Genomic DNA, 16064 nt, shown 5'->3' with positions numbered 1-16064 from the left:
TGCTTCTGCCTGAAGAAGGGAAGGCTTTGGGTGCACAGCAGAACACCTTCTCCTGCCTATGGGCAGGTCACTGAGAAGAAGGAGACAGGTTCTCCACAGCAGTGCAAGGCAGCAGGATGAGAGACTATGGGTCTAAGCTGAAACAAGAGAAGCCCACTATATATATAAAGGGAAACCTTTTCCCTATGGGGACAGTCCAGAGTGGAGCAGGTTGCCAAGAGGGGCAGTGGTGTCCACATTCTTGGAGCCTCTCAAGACTGGGCTGGAGAAGGCCCCAAACCACCTTCTTGCCGCTGCTGTTTTGAACAGATGGTTGTACTGGGGACCTCCTGTTATTCCTTCCAGGCTGAGTTGCCCAAGTCCTTTAGAAGGGAGGCCAGGGACATCTCTGTGCTACACTCATTTGCTTAAGTTGTGGTGTGCTGAATTTGATAAGCCATGCAGTCTCTTCCAGTCCTGTCCATGTAAGAGCTTTACCTATTTGCTCACTCTGTTTTCTAAACCAAGTTTATAGTTTGAAACCCTTGCTAACCCTTTTTCCACTCAATGCCTGATTCATGCTGTGACACACTTATGCTATACTTTTCCATATCTCTAAACTTCCCATTTTAAGTAATGGTTCTCTCTCACAAGCTAAGAAGCTAAGTTAAGATGTTTTATTGAGTACTGCAAACAGTCACTCCTTCAATTATTTTTTTCTATACACGTCTGATTATCCAACTATCCCTTCTTTAGATGCATCGTTGTGTGCAGTTTTGAAGGTCAACTGGATCCCTGGGTGCAACAGAGCTCATACCACATATGGAAGGTCGGTACAGTCTGTATTTGCATTTTTAGTTAGGTCAAGTGAATGTTTCTTCTTCTACAACTAAATTTGTTTAGCTTGGGGATTATCTTGGTGAGGATTCTGCTATACCTATCTGCTCTCTGCTGATTTCTCAAATGCATTCTGCCTTATTTACAGCCTTCTGCTGTTACCATGCAAAATTTCTGTATAACGGAGTTTGTTTCATTTTTTAGCTCATTGCTTAGGTTATGAGCAAGCTGCTGTGCACTGGAGTTCTAGAAACTATAGCTGACAATGTTTTTTCAAATTTCAGGCAGCATTTTTCCCTATTATCTTATAAGAAACATTCCAAGTCATTAGCCAAATCATGTGCTTTGAAGATAATTTAGAGCACTAATTTGTCATTCATCATTACTTTGTAAAGAACAAAGTCAAGTACATGTTACCACCATTCAGGACTTCAAGCCAGTTACTTTCAGCCACCCAACAAATTAAATGGGCTGTTTGGCAAGACTTGTTTTCCATAAAATCGTATTAACTCAAATTAATTATTGTCTTCCTCTAAATCTTTATCAATTAAACTCCTATGACAGATTTGATAGACTCTACCTAATAGCAGCCAGCAGAGGTTCAATGAATAAGCTGTTTCTTCAGTTACAACTGGAGAGCACTGACTCAGCAAAAAGGAAGAAGGAGGGCAAGGAGCACAGAAAAGACAGAAAGATGGGGGTAAGGCCAATAAGGCCTTAACCTTTGAGATTAGATATATCTTCTTGCTTGCAGAGCATCAACCTTCACTAAATGTTTGGGCAAAATAAAGTGCAGCAGTGGAAAATGTATTGCCATGGCAGATGTAAGATGGCTCATTTTCTGTGGGCTGAATCTCCTATGATTGATTATATGATTTCCCACTATTTTGCCTGAGATTGCTATCAAATTAAGGCACAACCTGTCATTCTCCTTGCTCCTCCTGAAGTGTGGACAATGTTGCAGCTCTTCCAATCATCAGATATTCCCTCTGGCCTTTCCTAAAACTTACATAGAATCTTCCTCAGAAAATTTGTTTCATGGTTTGTGAAAAAGTTATCTGGCCCTGTTGATCCAAGTGTTTATCCCCTATATACAGCTTGGTGTGCTGCTTTGGTTACTGCTGGCCTGGGGATCATTTCATCATTGTCGTGAAAATACTTCATCTAGTACCTTGTCTTGCCTTTTTCCAGATGCAAAGCAGTAAATGATCATAGAAGGCTGTTGCTAATGAGGTAGAAAGAAATGTTCAGTAAATGGGTGCCCATGATGCTTTCCTTTTTTTTTTTTTTCTTTCTCCTTAAAACACTTAAATGGAAGTTGCTTTGTTCTTTGCTCTGCCTGCCATGGATTTTTATCTAACATCATTAACTTATTACACCTTCCTATACTCTGACCTACACATCATATTAATTTTACCTGTTCCTACCTGTTTCTTTATTACATAGCTAGCTTCTATCTGGTCTTCATTTATCCAATAGGAACTTTGGCTCAAAAAAAATTCTCTGACCTGACTGTAGCTTTTTGACCATCTAAACCCTTTCTTAAGGAACTACAATATTTGTTCTTACTCCTTCCCTTTCATCTAATCTTTTCTTTCAGATGAAGTTGCCTAAGACTTTCCTGATATACAAGAAAAGCACTGTCTCCTTTTAATCAGTACTGATGCTAATCCATGAATCTTACGTTACAGGATTCAGAAAGAACTGGAACAGATAAAAAGCTTAGACTTTGAAAGACGTCTAAGTGGGAGTGTAAATAGTGAAACTTTGGGGAGAAGAAACCCAGCTTTGTTCAGTGATCTTTTAACTCTGAATTAAAACCTATGAACATTTACAGAAAGCTTAAAAAACCCCCACAGAAACACCAGTTAGTCTGAAGGGATGAACAGATAAGGATAGGATCCAGCAGCATGCCAGGTAGCATCCAAGTCAAAGATGCAAATTTCAGGATAGCAACCTGGCTGAGATGACAGTCTTACTGCCTACATACATACTTTCCTAATTGGTTTACTGTGTTCTATCTACTTTTATGTGTGAAACATGGAAAGAGCAAGCTAAAAAAAGCAAAACAAATCAACTTGTAGGTGGTATAGCCATCTTTCAAGTCCAGTGGGTTGTTTTGTTTTTTTTTATACTTTTTAAAAAATTTTTTTTTGTTTGTGCTTTGGACTGTAGTTTCAAGTCCCTAAGCTGAACAATGGTGCCTTTGACCCATGATGTAATTCTTGTACCCAATTACACCTGTTTTATTCTTTTTAAACTCGTTCAAAGCAATGTTTTTAACATTCCAGAATGCAGTTCCTCCCACTAGATATCTATAATGCCAACTATATTAAATGTCTTCTTTTAAATGAGAAATTTCCAGTTCTTTTTGCATCTTGCTGTACATTCCAGCAGTCGGAATGCTATTTTTTTTCACTTTTTCTGTCATTGTAGGTCAATTTGTTCATGGTTTGCTGAGTTAAATGTCTGTGTTATGTTTGTTTCCTTTGCATAGTCCCTCATATTTTCAAAGTACTACTGTCCTTACTGCTCTGCTTGCCTGCATTCCCAGTAATTATTGCTACAAAGCACCAGATAGTAGTCAACCAGTCTTTAAAACAAAAATCTTCTGTTTAAGGCTCTGCAAAAAGAAAACCCATTTCATGCTAGTAATACGACTAACGATGTGTCCCTGTTATTTTTATCCTGTTCCCTTCTCACTCTTGGGGACATAAAAAAATGGAGACAAGGTTTTTTTTCCTCTCATCTGTCTGTTTTTGTTTAATATATTGGTACCAGGGTGTATCATAACTAGCAGTGCTTTTCTGGGTGTCTTCATAATTCTATTCAATTTCTGCAGTTCAAATTAAAAAGTCAGGATTTGTGCTTTTCTCCTCCAAAGAGACTGCATGCACTATCTTGTTCTTACGCTATCAAGAGGAATGGTGTATGATCCCAGTATTCATAATGGTTGTCTATGATCTTGATACAGCTGAAGAACTCTTGGTTGGTGCTTACTTCATACCATGAGGATGCCCGGAGAGTTACATCCTGTTTAGCTGGGTTTTGCTTCTTCACAGACAAGTTTCTCGGCAGCTGACCTGCCAACAACCTGGTAACCATCTGATGTCTCCAACTGCATTGAAAACTGTTTCTATTTCTTGTCTTTGACCAGCAGTCTCCACTCTGGAATGTACATGAGTATGAGTGCCAGAGTATGTAAGAGAATAGTGCCTTTTATCCAGTCTTGTAGAAAGTCCTGAATACCACCAAGAACCTGAAGTGACTTTATTTTGACATTTCAATTAGTTATTTATTGAAAGGGTCATTTGATCTGGACTAACATTGGTATCTGCCTAGTTTTGTAGAGTGAAAGATGCTTTAAAACTGATAAAGGTCTCAGCTGAAGTTTCCGCATTGGTATGGCTGAGGACAAGAAGGTCATGATTTTTTCCTACACCTTGAGAAACATAAGGTGCCAGTGGGGCTCCCCACACAAAACTGCAGAGCACATCTTTGTTATTTATGCATAAGCAAACACAGACATGCTAGCAGAGTTAAAGAACAAACTGTATAAGGCTATAGTGATATTTTGTTATTTTGTTCTTGCCAGTGGAAAAACCAGTGCAATCACAGGGATGAGAAATGTCAGAAGTTCCAATATTTGGACAATGACTGCTAAATATCCTTCAGAGAGAACAATCGCTTCAGAGAAAGGGACTTTAATAACTGCTTTTAAGATATACACAGGGTAATTTTGGTTTTAGTTAATATGATGAATTGAATTCTGAGCTGCACCTGGGTGTATGAGAAAAGCTTAGAGCCATGATTATTTTGTAAGCAAACAGTGATGTTGCAGTGCTACCTGTGAGGTGTGATCTTGAGGAGCATAGAAAAGAAAGGAAAAGAATTGTGCATAAAAGAGTGCAAAACAGAAAGGGCTCAAAATTACTCTGCAGAAACAAAGTTACTTTTCAACCACGCAAGACTGTGCTATGTATTTTGAGGGGTAGCCTGTGTCCCCTTTCACACAGGGAAAGGGAGTAGGTATACCTTACGCTGTAACTCTGCTAAACTCTGAGCATCTTCCTCCTGAGCTATGCTCCTGTTCTGACAGTTTCGAAGTTCCCAAAGCTGTTCAGAAAGAAAAAAGGAAAGGAAAGAAGAAAAAGGAATTATCTAGAAGCTTGAAGCTACATGCACATGTGAAGACTTCCTTAGACGCCTGCTTACGAACAGAGCAAGAGGCAGCCTCTGGCCAGCCTATGGTCCCTCAAGGACTGCAAAGCTAAACTGAATCACATCCCTGTGCCTTAGTGCAGAAAGGCAATAGCAGATCTGTTTCCTTGTTGCTTGAAAATCTTATGCCTTATGTATTCCCTGGACAAACAAACCATAAAAGCAACTATATTGGGGAGCAAAACAATGAAAATGGGTCCCAGTGAGTTTAGGGCTGTTTATACCAGGACACTGTGAACAGCAAGCCTGAGGCAGCATGCCTTGGCTTTGCAATGTGGCTGAGGGACTGGAAATTGATATGAATGAGAGAAAGGAAAGATTAAGAAAAGTTGCTAAGCAACCAGGGGAAATTATTCTTGGAAATGGCATTTGGACTGGGAAGGGCCAATATCTGACCTAAGCCTTCCTGCTGCAGAGGGGTTAACCTAATAAGAGTGCTATGCACAGTTATCTGCAGTGGGCTCTTCACCATCTTAAATGGAAGTACTTAATAGCAAGAAAACTGATTTAAGGATGGAAAAGCTGTAACTTGCAGAAATGAAATGGGCTAAGGGGAAAAGGCAGAATAATAACTGTTTGCAGCAAGAGAGGTACATCCCTGTCATTGCCACAGCTGGAGCACAGACAGCATTAGAAAGAGCACATAGCTGTTCAGCACATCAAGCTGCATGCAGTATGTTTACAAGCAGCATGTTCAGTATTATTTGTTCAAGAATGCAATGTGACAGTATAGTATGTTTTTGGGAAACATAACAGTACATAAAAAGAACAGATTATAACGGATTGCAACAGTCACTTGTGCACCAGCCTCCTGAATTCACATTCAGTATGAAAAATGTATGTAGCTCATTCCCAATGATGAAGAGGAGTGGGACTAGTCCCCTGATAGCACCGCACAGATAACCTGATAGCACAGTCATATATACTTGTGTGCATGTATGCCACATACAGGAATGTATTATTGGGTGTTGCTCTGGCAAGGGCAGTATCTTTGAAGGAAGCTAGGGAGCAGATGAAAGCCACAGCAGTAACAAGGCACCTAATCTACCTCTAGTTTCAATGGGAAATTGAGTATTTGCTCTCTCAGGGATATGGTCATAGTTCCTACCAAATAGACTCTCATCTCTAGTTCTAGACAGAGTCAAGAATTCAAGAATGAAACTTTTATACCTAATAGTTCTAATGATTGAAACATCTTTTGGACAATAGTCTGAGTTGGCAACATCTTTTATACTAGTGTAAATTGCCTTAGGACACTGTGAGGACAGAATTAGATTATTCTGGTGAAAGAGGGAAGTGCAAGAGAGTTGAGCTGAGTTCTTGCTTTTCCCTGGGCAGAAGGAAGCTGCAGGCAGCTCCAGGGAGCAAGGAATAGGATCACACTAAAATGATGAAAGATCCTCTTTCTATGGCCCTAACTCTTACCTTTCTGATTTAGCCATGTTGTCTTGCACCAACCATTGAATCTAGTCTCATGTTTTCGGCTAATTAATGTTAAGTTTTGTGCTTACTGGAACCAAGAAGCTAATTTTGTGCCTGTCTCTAGTATGGACATTTGCTCTGGTATGAAAGAACCACATCAACACAGTTGCTTCTTGTAAACTCACTGAAGCAAAAGGTAGTGGCCTTCTTGCTACAAAACTAGCACATCAGCATCAGCAAGTTAAACCACTCCTTTAAAAACAAACTTTTTTGTGGTTTAACTTCTAAGCTGATCTCAGGAAATGCTAAGGTCTAAATGGGCTATCACCTGCTTATATCCTTTTGTTATCCCTGTACCTCAGTGATAGACAAGGGGAGTTAGCATCTCTGATTCTTGCATTTCTTGCTCACCTATCATACACTTCAGCAAGTTATATGCTTACATCTCTGCCACACCAAGAAAAACAATGCCAAGCAGTGCATGTTTGTTGTCAATATTTTAAAGCATGTCAAAATCCTGAAATATTATGCACTGGCTATGCACCTAAAAAGAAATAAATTGTTTGAAATGATGAACCAGCTTTTGATTAAAATATCTTGTTTTGCATCTGCACAGACTAGTCCATTTTCCTTATTTCTACCAAAGATGATTTCCCTTAAAAATGAAAAGCCAGTGGGAGCAGAAAAAGTAGACAAGCTTGTTTTCCAGTTTATGAATAAAAATGAAGTGTGGAAGTTAAATTTATTGGTTCTAAAATCTTGAAGGACATAGTCACCAGGAACAATTTGTTCAGTTCATTGTATTTCTTGTTAAATCAGTTTTTAATGTTGAATATGATTTGATAAGCTTTTTTTTTTTTTTTTATGTCCAGCAAATTCAAGGCAATTTAACACATAAAACTGCTTTTAAATTCTGCGGCATGTAATTTAGCTGACTTCCAATTTCTATCTAAATGTTGCTTTGACATATCACAAATACGTTTTGTAGAAAAAGTGCATACACTGTTTACATTTATGTAAGCAGCTATTGAATTGTAAATGGCTATGTACTTAACAGTTATTCAGTTTTATTTAGTCTTGTGAAGACATTGTATGCATCCTTTGTTATCAAGAATTATGGAATATAGTGAAAGACCTAGAGAAGTTGAAAGACCTGTAAGAGTTGAAAATTCACATATAGTTATAGCTTCACAACATTAATCAACCTTTCTTTAGGGAAATAAAGAGAACAAAATTATAATGCATGGCAACATGAATGAAGACTTCTTCTGTCATGTTGGGAAAGGTATTTTACATCAAGGTTTTTGAGTCAACCTGTTATAATTTGAGCATTATGAAATGTTAGATACACTAAATCCAGCATGGTGGGGTTTGCCTTTGTTAAGTAGCAGTGAAATGCACCTAACACTGGTAAGGAGCTAGAAAGCCAGCGCAGCAGGAAAACACAAGTGTTGGAAGTTGCAGGAAGAAACTTGCTAATGGACCTTGAGGGCATCTCCATTTTCACCAGCATGTCCCACCTCAGGGGGAGCTGCCTCTTCCAGCCCATGGCACAGCAAGCACAGGGCTGTGGTAGTGCAACATTGGGATGCGCTGCAGACTGGTGCACACAGCCAGGCAGCTCTGTTGGGTTAATGGCTGTTCTCGAAACCATTGCAGGACCAAGTCTACAGTGGTACCAGATTGCTAGAGACAAGCAGTTCCAAGGCTGAAGATGCTTTAACCTTCACCTCTGATTAAACCAGTTCTGAGAAAGTATGGCTATAAGAGTAGCTCTGACCTTGTGCATGGCCGGTGTCCATACAGCCACAGGCAGCAATGCCAGGGACGAGCTGGCAGCAGTATTGCCTTTGCCTTCCCCTGAGTTGTAATACCACAAGGGCTGACCTGGGCCAGGGAGCAGCACTGGAATTGCTTTAATACATACAGCTAGTAATTTTTATCAACAGAGAGTGTGCTCTGACTACTCCTGTTCCAGCTGGGGAGTTGGATGTAAGTGGCTTAACTCTGGGGTCACAGGATCTCTGGAATTAAAGCTGTCTCTCACTCCTGGGAAATCTCCTGCTTCTAGAAGAGTGACCTTCTGGCCTTTTCTGAGATTAAAGCACTGTTTTAAAGTGTTACAGGAAAACCTTTAAAATCTATTTGCACACGTCGGCTGCCTTGTTTTTCATGCTGTTGTGGTATCTAAATATTCACAAAAAGTGTTGGCAGCAGAGTTAGTCTTCACATGCAATGGAGTGGTGGCTTGAAACACCATGGCTGGTTTCACAGGAGGCTGCAGCCATAAGCAGGCTGTCCGACAGCCCAGTTCAGTTTTGTCACCAGAGGAAGAGGTGACACGTGCTGAAGAAGCCCCACTGTATAATGAACTGCCAGAACATGAGAAGCAATATGGCTTGTTCACTGCTGGGTCCTGCTTCATTGTAGGAGAGCATGGGAGGTGGAAGGTGGCTGTATGGAGTCCCCTGCAACTAGTCACAGAAACTGCTGAAGGAGAAGGTGAATTGAGCCAGTTTGCAGAGGTGAAAGCTATCCAGCTGTCTTTAGATGTGTCTGAACGAGAAAGGTGGCTGATACTTTACCTCTATACTGACTCATGGGTGGTGGCAAATGCCCTGTGGGGGTGGCTGCAGCAATGGAAGCAGAGTAATTAGCAATGCAGAGGTATACCCATCTGGGCTGCCGCATTATGGCAAGATATCGCTGCTTGGGTGGAGAACCTGATTGTAAAAGTACATCATGTAGATGCTCAAGTACCAAGAGTCAGGCCACTGAGGAACATCTAAACAACCAGCAGGTGGGTCAAGCAGCCAGGACTGAAGTGGCTCAGGTAGATTTAGATTGGTAACACAAAGGTGAATTATTTATAGCTCAGTGGGCCCATGACACTTCAGGACATCAAGGAAGAGATGCAACATATAGATGGGCCCGGGCTCAAGGGGTGGACCTAACCATGGACACTATTGCACAGGTAATCCATGAACGTGAAACATGTGCTGCAATTAAGCAAGCCAAGCAGTTGAAGCCTGTCTGGTATGTGGGAGGATGGCTAAAATATAAACTGAGGGGCTGGCCACGGCTGGGGATTACTGCTCAGGGACTGGCTGGACATCAGTCAGCAGGTAGTGAGCAGCTGTATTGTGCTTCACTTGGTTTTCTTTTCTCCTTTCCCTTTGGATTTCACTCCTCTCTCACTCTCCCCCCTCTTCATTATAAAGATTATTATTTTTTATTTTATTTTATTTTATTTTATTTTATTTTATTTTATTTTATTCCAATTACTAAACTGTTCTTACCTCAACCCTCAAGTTTTACATTCCTTTCCAGTTCTCCTCCCCATCCCTTGGAGGAGGGGAGTGAGCAAACAGCTGTGTGGCATTATTTACAAGCTGGGGTTAAACCACGACATACTTGCTTGCCTTCAAAGCTCTGCTGTGATGTTTGTTTGTGTCCCCATGCCACATACACCCTGTGAGCCCATGAGGTCAGTGGCTCCACTAAAGTGAAGTCCACTGAGGAAGATGAATGGTAGTAGTTCCTGGTCATGCAGCCTGGTACCCAGGAAAGATGACATGCTCAAGCAGGTTGTCTCCTTTAGCAGAGCTCTGAAGGATGCCCATGTATGGGCAGGAAGAAGCTGAGAGCCCTCCTGGACTCACTCAAGGGATGCATTAAACTGGGGTGAAGGCTGGGACTTTGTGCAGTACCTGAGTGTTAGATGGTAGCATGCTGCTGTTTCTTAAATTTTTCCTTTGCATTAGGCAGTTCCTAACCTGGTGCTGACTCCAAGTCCAATGGTTACCTTAGGTGGTAATCTCAGAAGACCTAAAGTTTTTTTAAAATTCAGGGTCAGATGAAAACATGAAAATTAACATCACTATCACATTTTGTTTATGTGTAACAGGAATTTAAGCTTTTTAAGCTCTCATTGCAGTTGCATTAGTAGAAACTTTTGTGAGACTATTTTATTTCATCTGACAGCACTTAGAAGTTCACAAACTGAAAAGCATAATGAAATAAAATGTGGTGTTAGCTTGCTGAAAAGCAATGGTGTCCTTCCTCCATTGTGCCCACATTTCCAATGCAACAGGAATGCAAGAGCCACAGTATTGGGGCCTTTTGGAATAAGGATGCTAAGCAGATTGAATTTGGCAATACAAGTAATATTTGCTTAATCTTATGTTTTTGTGCTGGCACAAAATAAATATCACATCTAGGTACACACGAGCACCTGCTGCCTATTTGCTTATGTGTTGGTAATGGCACTCCAGCTTGGTTTTGGCTGCCTTTTGCTCTGTCTGAGCAGCATAAACACATAGAAAAGATGGTTGCTGCTGCTCTCCACCCGCGCAGGAGTTTCTGCACCTTGGCTTGAGACAGGCCGTGGGGCTGCCACCACTCTGCAGAGAGCCACCTTCTTGGCACAGAGCCTCCAGGACACAGATGCCAGAGGTCTCACCTCCCTGCTTCCTAATGCTTGCCTCCATCATGTTGAGATTTTAACCATGAAATGTAATCATTTTAAAAGGCCAAACAGGGCAATTTTTAATCAAGAGTAAAAAATTTTACGTTACCAACTCAGGGAGTGCCTCTTCCCTGGGATTGCTTTTCCTACCCACTAAGGGTCATGCCCACGATCCCCATGAGAGCAGTGCTGTCCACACGCCTGCAGTAACAGCCTTTCCTCCATCACCACTCCTAGTTCAGTAATTTTTTGTTTTGTTTTTTTTGGTGCATATTCTTAGTAGTAAAGCGTAACCCCAGAGACACCTAGGGAATAATTATGATCCTCATGAAGCATAAAACCACTCAGTATTTCCCAGGGGGGGTGAGACAAAACTTACACTTTTCATTTTCAACCCTAAAGTGAAAAGAACATTTTCCCTGTATTGTGAAACAATGGCCCCACACTGTGAGACAAACAGTGCTGGGGCACTATTGAATATATTTATTTTCATGATGCTCTTTGCCTCTGCTTTTGGTCGGATTGCAGAACAGTATTTTGAGGCAGAGATCAGTGCTTGTGCTAGGGCTGGGGGTGAAGGCTGTAGAGAGGAAACAGGGACAATTCAGAGGAGCATCTTCAGATGAGCTTAGCAGAGAACAAAGTGTCTCACGTCCTTTTAGTTTCTGAGAAAGAAAGGCGTAGGGGTGTTCCTGTCCGTATGTATGTATATAGATGTTTATATATATAAAAGTCTTGAATCATTTTTTAAAACTCTTCTCTGGGAAGAAGGACTTATAAAAACAAGCAGCTGGAGATTAAGAGGAAGGAAAGTCATCCAGGCTGTTTAAAACCCTAAATCTCATTTACGGTCTCTTTTAAAACAGGCCAATTGAATATGTGAGTGTTCCTCGTAATAAATAGATGTATTTTATTGTGCTGCCAGATTATCTCATGGGAAAGATACCAGAATCTTAAAAGCAACCATAATCTGGTTATCAGTTACAAACACTATTGATTTATTTTTTTAAATGAAAATGTAACTGGGAAGGTACAATATTTGCTTTTAAAAGATGACAGTTTTACTGACTTGTGTGGGTTGAGAATAAAGAGGCAGTTGATGGAAAGCCTGCGGATCGGATTGAAGAATTAAGCAGAAAATTATTCCTGCATGAGCTGAAGCATAGATAAATAGCCCAGTTGGCTGTGTTTATGATGGCTGTTAGTGATCTGGGACCAGAGAGGAGGCAGGATTAATAATATTTCTTTGCTTATTAGGGAAACTTTAAATGAAGCCATTGTGATCCTACACTGGTTAAAGCTTCACTGGGAAATGAGAAATTACTTTTCTAGATAGTGAGTAAAGAAGTAGGAACTTCTTATAGATGGCTTTTGCATGTTGATTGGAAATTGCTACTTCTAGGGCTAATGTGTGTGTTTATGGCACAGAAGACTACTTCATTAGCGTTTTTGAAGTCACATATGCCAGAGAAAAATGTTCAGAAAAGAACATGTATGTCATTGAGAGAAATTTGCAAATCTGCAACACAGTTCAATGGGAGCCAAGGACACCAAAAATTTAGCAACCCCTTAGGTATGCACTTAAACTGGTGCTAGAAGAGGTGTGCCAGGGCTAGAAACTCATCTCAGAAATGTCAAGCATAGACATTTCACAGATGCTTTTCTATTTCTATGGTAATAAGAAAGGAAAAAAAAAATCAGGAAGTGTAGAATTCAGGACATGAGTCCAATGATGAGCTGTCTCAAAGTGTCTCTAGCAGTGCAACCTGTTCACTGTTTTTTTCCTGAGGTGTAGTGAGTCACTCTAGGAGGAAGAATATTTGTCTGCCATCATTCTACCTGACATTTTCGGTCCAGCAAAGACAGGGGACATAGGACTGTGCTCTTCTCTTAGCCTTTCCTCTTGTGAAAAAACTAGCTTTGTGGATTTGCAGAAAGAGGAGGGTGTCTGGTGGACCTTAGATTTGTTTAGGAACTTTGAGGAGGGAAGAGGGAGGGATAAAGAGAACATGCACTTTTGGAGCAGGTATCCGCCAACTTGCAGTTGCTGGCTGGTGCTCGAATCTCCAGGTGCTGCTATCCAGCCCCAAGTGTCACGAATCCCATACAGACCCCATGACTGTGTTTGGGTTTCTTTAAAATCATCTTCCACTCAGGCTTCTCAGATGATGGATATAGTCATTACCATTTTGCATCCACTTACTCCTAGAACTGGGGTGGTATTGCAGAGTATTGATGGAAAAGATTGCCTCCAACTCATCTAAGGGAACTGCAATGTGCAGACCCACTGACAAACTGTTTCACCTCTGAATTTATTTAGTGTTACTGGGACTGATGCAAGGCACTGTCAAAATCAGTCTTTTATTATCCCATAGTCTGCTTCTCTGTGCAGCACTAAACATACACTGAAAAACTATAAGCAGTCTCCCTAGGATGCTGAAGAAATCAGTATTTATGAACAAGCTAAAGGGTAAAAGATGGAGATAAAAACTTCTAACAATTGCAGGCTGCTTCTTTTTATTAAAATAACAAACCAAAATGAAGTCATGCCATTTAGAACAAACTTGCCAAAAGCAAGCAAGTGCACATGAGGCATAATGGCTAATAAAAAGGGTAGACTGCTGATGAATAATAAAACTTTTGACACTTCTAGCTAGTCCTCAAATAGTCCTATATGGGAGGGGAATCAAAGAAAAAAATTAATTGGGTGCCTTGAACTATTTTGGGTTTGGGGTTTTTTGCTCTTTCAAGCATAAAAAACTGCAACCCAGTGAAAGCATAAAATACAGAGGTTTATTTCCATTGTAATCCTATCAAACTTCATATTGAAAGTATATACAAATTTGTTGAAATATATATACAAATAATAAGCATGCGAGCATTAAAACAACTAATGGGTCTGTATTTTCCACAGCTCTACTTCTCCTTTTGCAGTGTTTTTTTTTTACCAGAAAAACCTTATTAATGTCCGTGTATTTACATATATAAAAGAGACATTCATGGTTTTCACTTTTCTAGAAAGACCTAGAAACTCTTTAGTTGCAAGGATGAGAAGAACCCAGGCAGCCTTTCCTTGTGTTTTAAAGAGGATCAGCTGCTTGATTTTAGCACCTCGTGCCACTTCACAGGGGGAAGCAGCATGCCTCCCTGCAGAGAGCAGAAAACAGGTGCATGTCGTAAAATTGATTCAGAATTTACATCCCAAAATGAAGAAAAAGATATTCGAGCTTGTTGATAGCACTGGGCATGCAATTACTCTCAAAGATTTGGTAGTACTATTCATGTGATTAGTTTTTTGTAACTCATAAAAGAGATTAGATGCATAATGTAACTATTTTTATAGTGATAGGGCCAGCTAGTGGTTTTTGAACCTCTGAGGGATTGCTGTTTGGTGTAAAAATCTATGTTTGATTATGTTGAGTTAAAAAAGGGGAATCAGAGAACAAGCCTGATTTTGATATGCATTTGATCTCAAAGACAAATTATATTTTCTTTTTAAATGTTCAAAATTGCAGTGAGACCTAATCTACAGAAGCAATGTCAACAGGAGTGTATATCTGCAGTCAGGCAACAAATCCTGAAGTTTTCTTTATCCAATATTTAGCAATATCCAGGCTTATATTACAGCAAGAATTTAACACTTGAGGAGAAAATGTTATTAAAAGTTTTCAACATTATGCCTTACAGTTTTATGCTTTTTTAAAATGAAGGAACAATGGCCAGCTGATGAGAGTTTCTGCAGATTATCATAAAAAGCTTTAAGTGAGAGCTCTCCTAGAGAAGCTCTACAGAAATATAACTTTTGAAATCAGAACAAAAATATGAAGTACAGGGGGATGGCCTAATAAGTAGAAAATGTCCTGCAGTAAGACTTTACTTACCAAACGGATGCAACCCAGTAAGACTTTACTTACCAAACGGATGCAACCCAAGGAAAAGAAAAAAAAACAAAAAACAAACCAACAACCCCCCTCACTAAAAACACCACCAAAAAAACCAGCCCCAGAGGAAACCATTTAGCACAAACCTATGCAAGTGAAAAACCCCCCACCCAAGTGGTCTAGAAGCTTTTGCAAGTACAAGGCAGAGAGGCTATTGCCTAACATGCTGAAATTAGGCAGGTTGACTTCAGAGTACAAATACTTAGGTAAGACTTCAAGAAGTTGAAAGTTTGAAGGATGATGTTAAATGAATTTCTGCCTGGGAAAGGCTGGAACTGTGTTTAACCACGGTTAGCTGGGCTGCGATAAACCCTGACTGCTGCTGCCAGGGGCAGTGATACAAACCTGACCCCAGTCCTTCAGAGACCTTCACACCCCCACATCTTCGCTGCAATTTCAGAGCTGATCCCTAAAAACGAGGGATGGTCCAGTGGTGCTTTGCTAAGTCTTTCCACTCTACTTACAGATGTTTTTAGGCTGTAGATGCTGGCATTATGCCCAAGCCACACAGGTGCAAGGTGCTGGCCAGGGAGCGTTTTCCATCTCACAAAGCACCAAAAGGAAATCCTCTCCACAGGGCAGAGGTTCATCCTGATGCTGACATAGCAGGGAAGGGACAGGGACAGGCGATGATGGTCCCTGCCTGCTCTGCCTCTCCATTAGGCTTGGCATGCATGGGTAGTGTGTGCTCAGGGTTGTGTCAGTTCCAGCACCACCAGGCCGTGACCCTTGGGGAGATCCCAGCATTTCCATGCTCCATCCTCACCTGTTGGCCAGCAGGTCTTCCTTGATTTCAGTGCTACAGTATCTGGCACTTCCGACACAGATCACTGTGTTTTCAAGCAGTGGAATGAACACTGGTGTTTCAGAAGTTTTATGGATTTCCAGTAAGAGTAAACTCGTGGCAGGGATGAAATGTTGACACGAGGGAGTGCTTGCTTGCTTTTTGTAACCCACAGGTGTTAGCTCTGCACCTGAAAAGCACCTAAAAACATTGGCTCAGGGAGACTAAAACAGTATTTTTTTTCAGGAAAATAGTGCTATCTGTCACGATTGCACTTGGCAAGCCTCACTAGCTTTACAGTTGTTATTTAGAAACACAGTGTTTGCCAACATGATACAATCGTAGCTGCAAGTGTTCTTCAAAGAGGAAACAGCTTTGAAATGGCAAATGAAATTTGGCAAATTTTGGCAAC

This window comes from Falco punctatus (genome assembly GCF_963210335.1).
Source record: "Falco punctatus genome assembly, chromosome: Z".
NCBI classification, from domain to species: Eukaryota; Metazoa; Chordata; class Aves; order Falconiformes; family Falconidae; genus Falco; species Falco punctatus.
The sequence above is the reverse complement of the archived record's forward strand: the minus strand, read 5'-3'. Positions refer to the sequence as shown.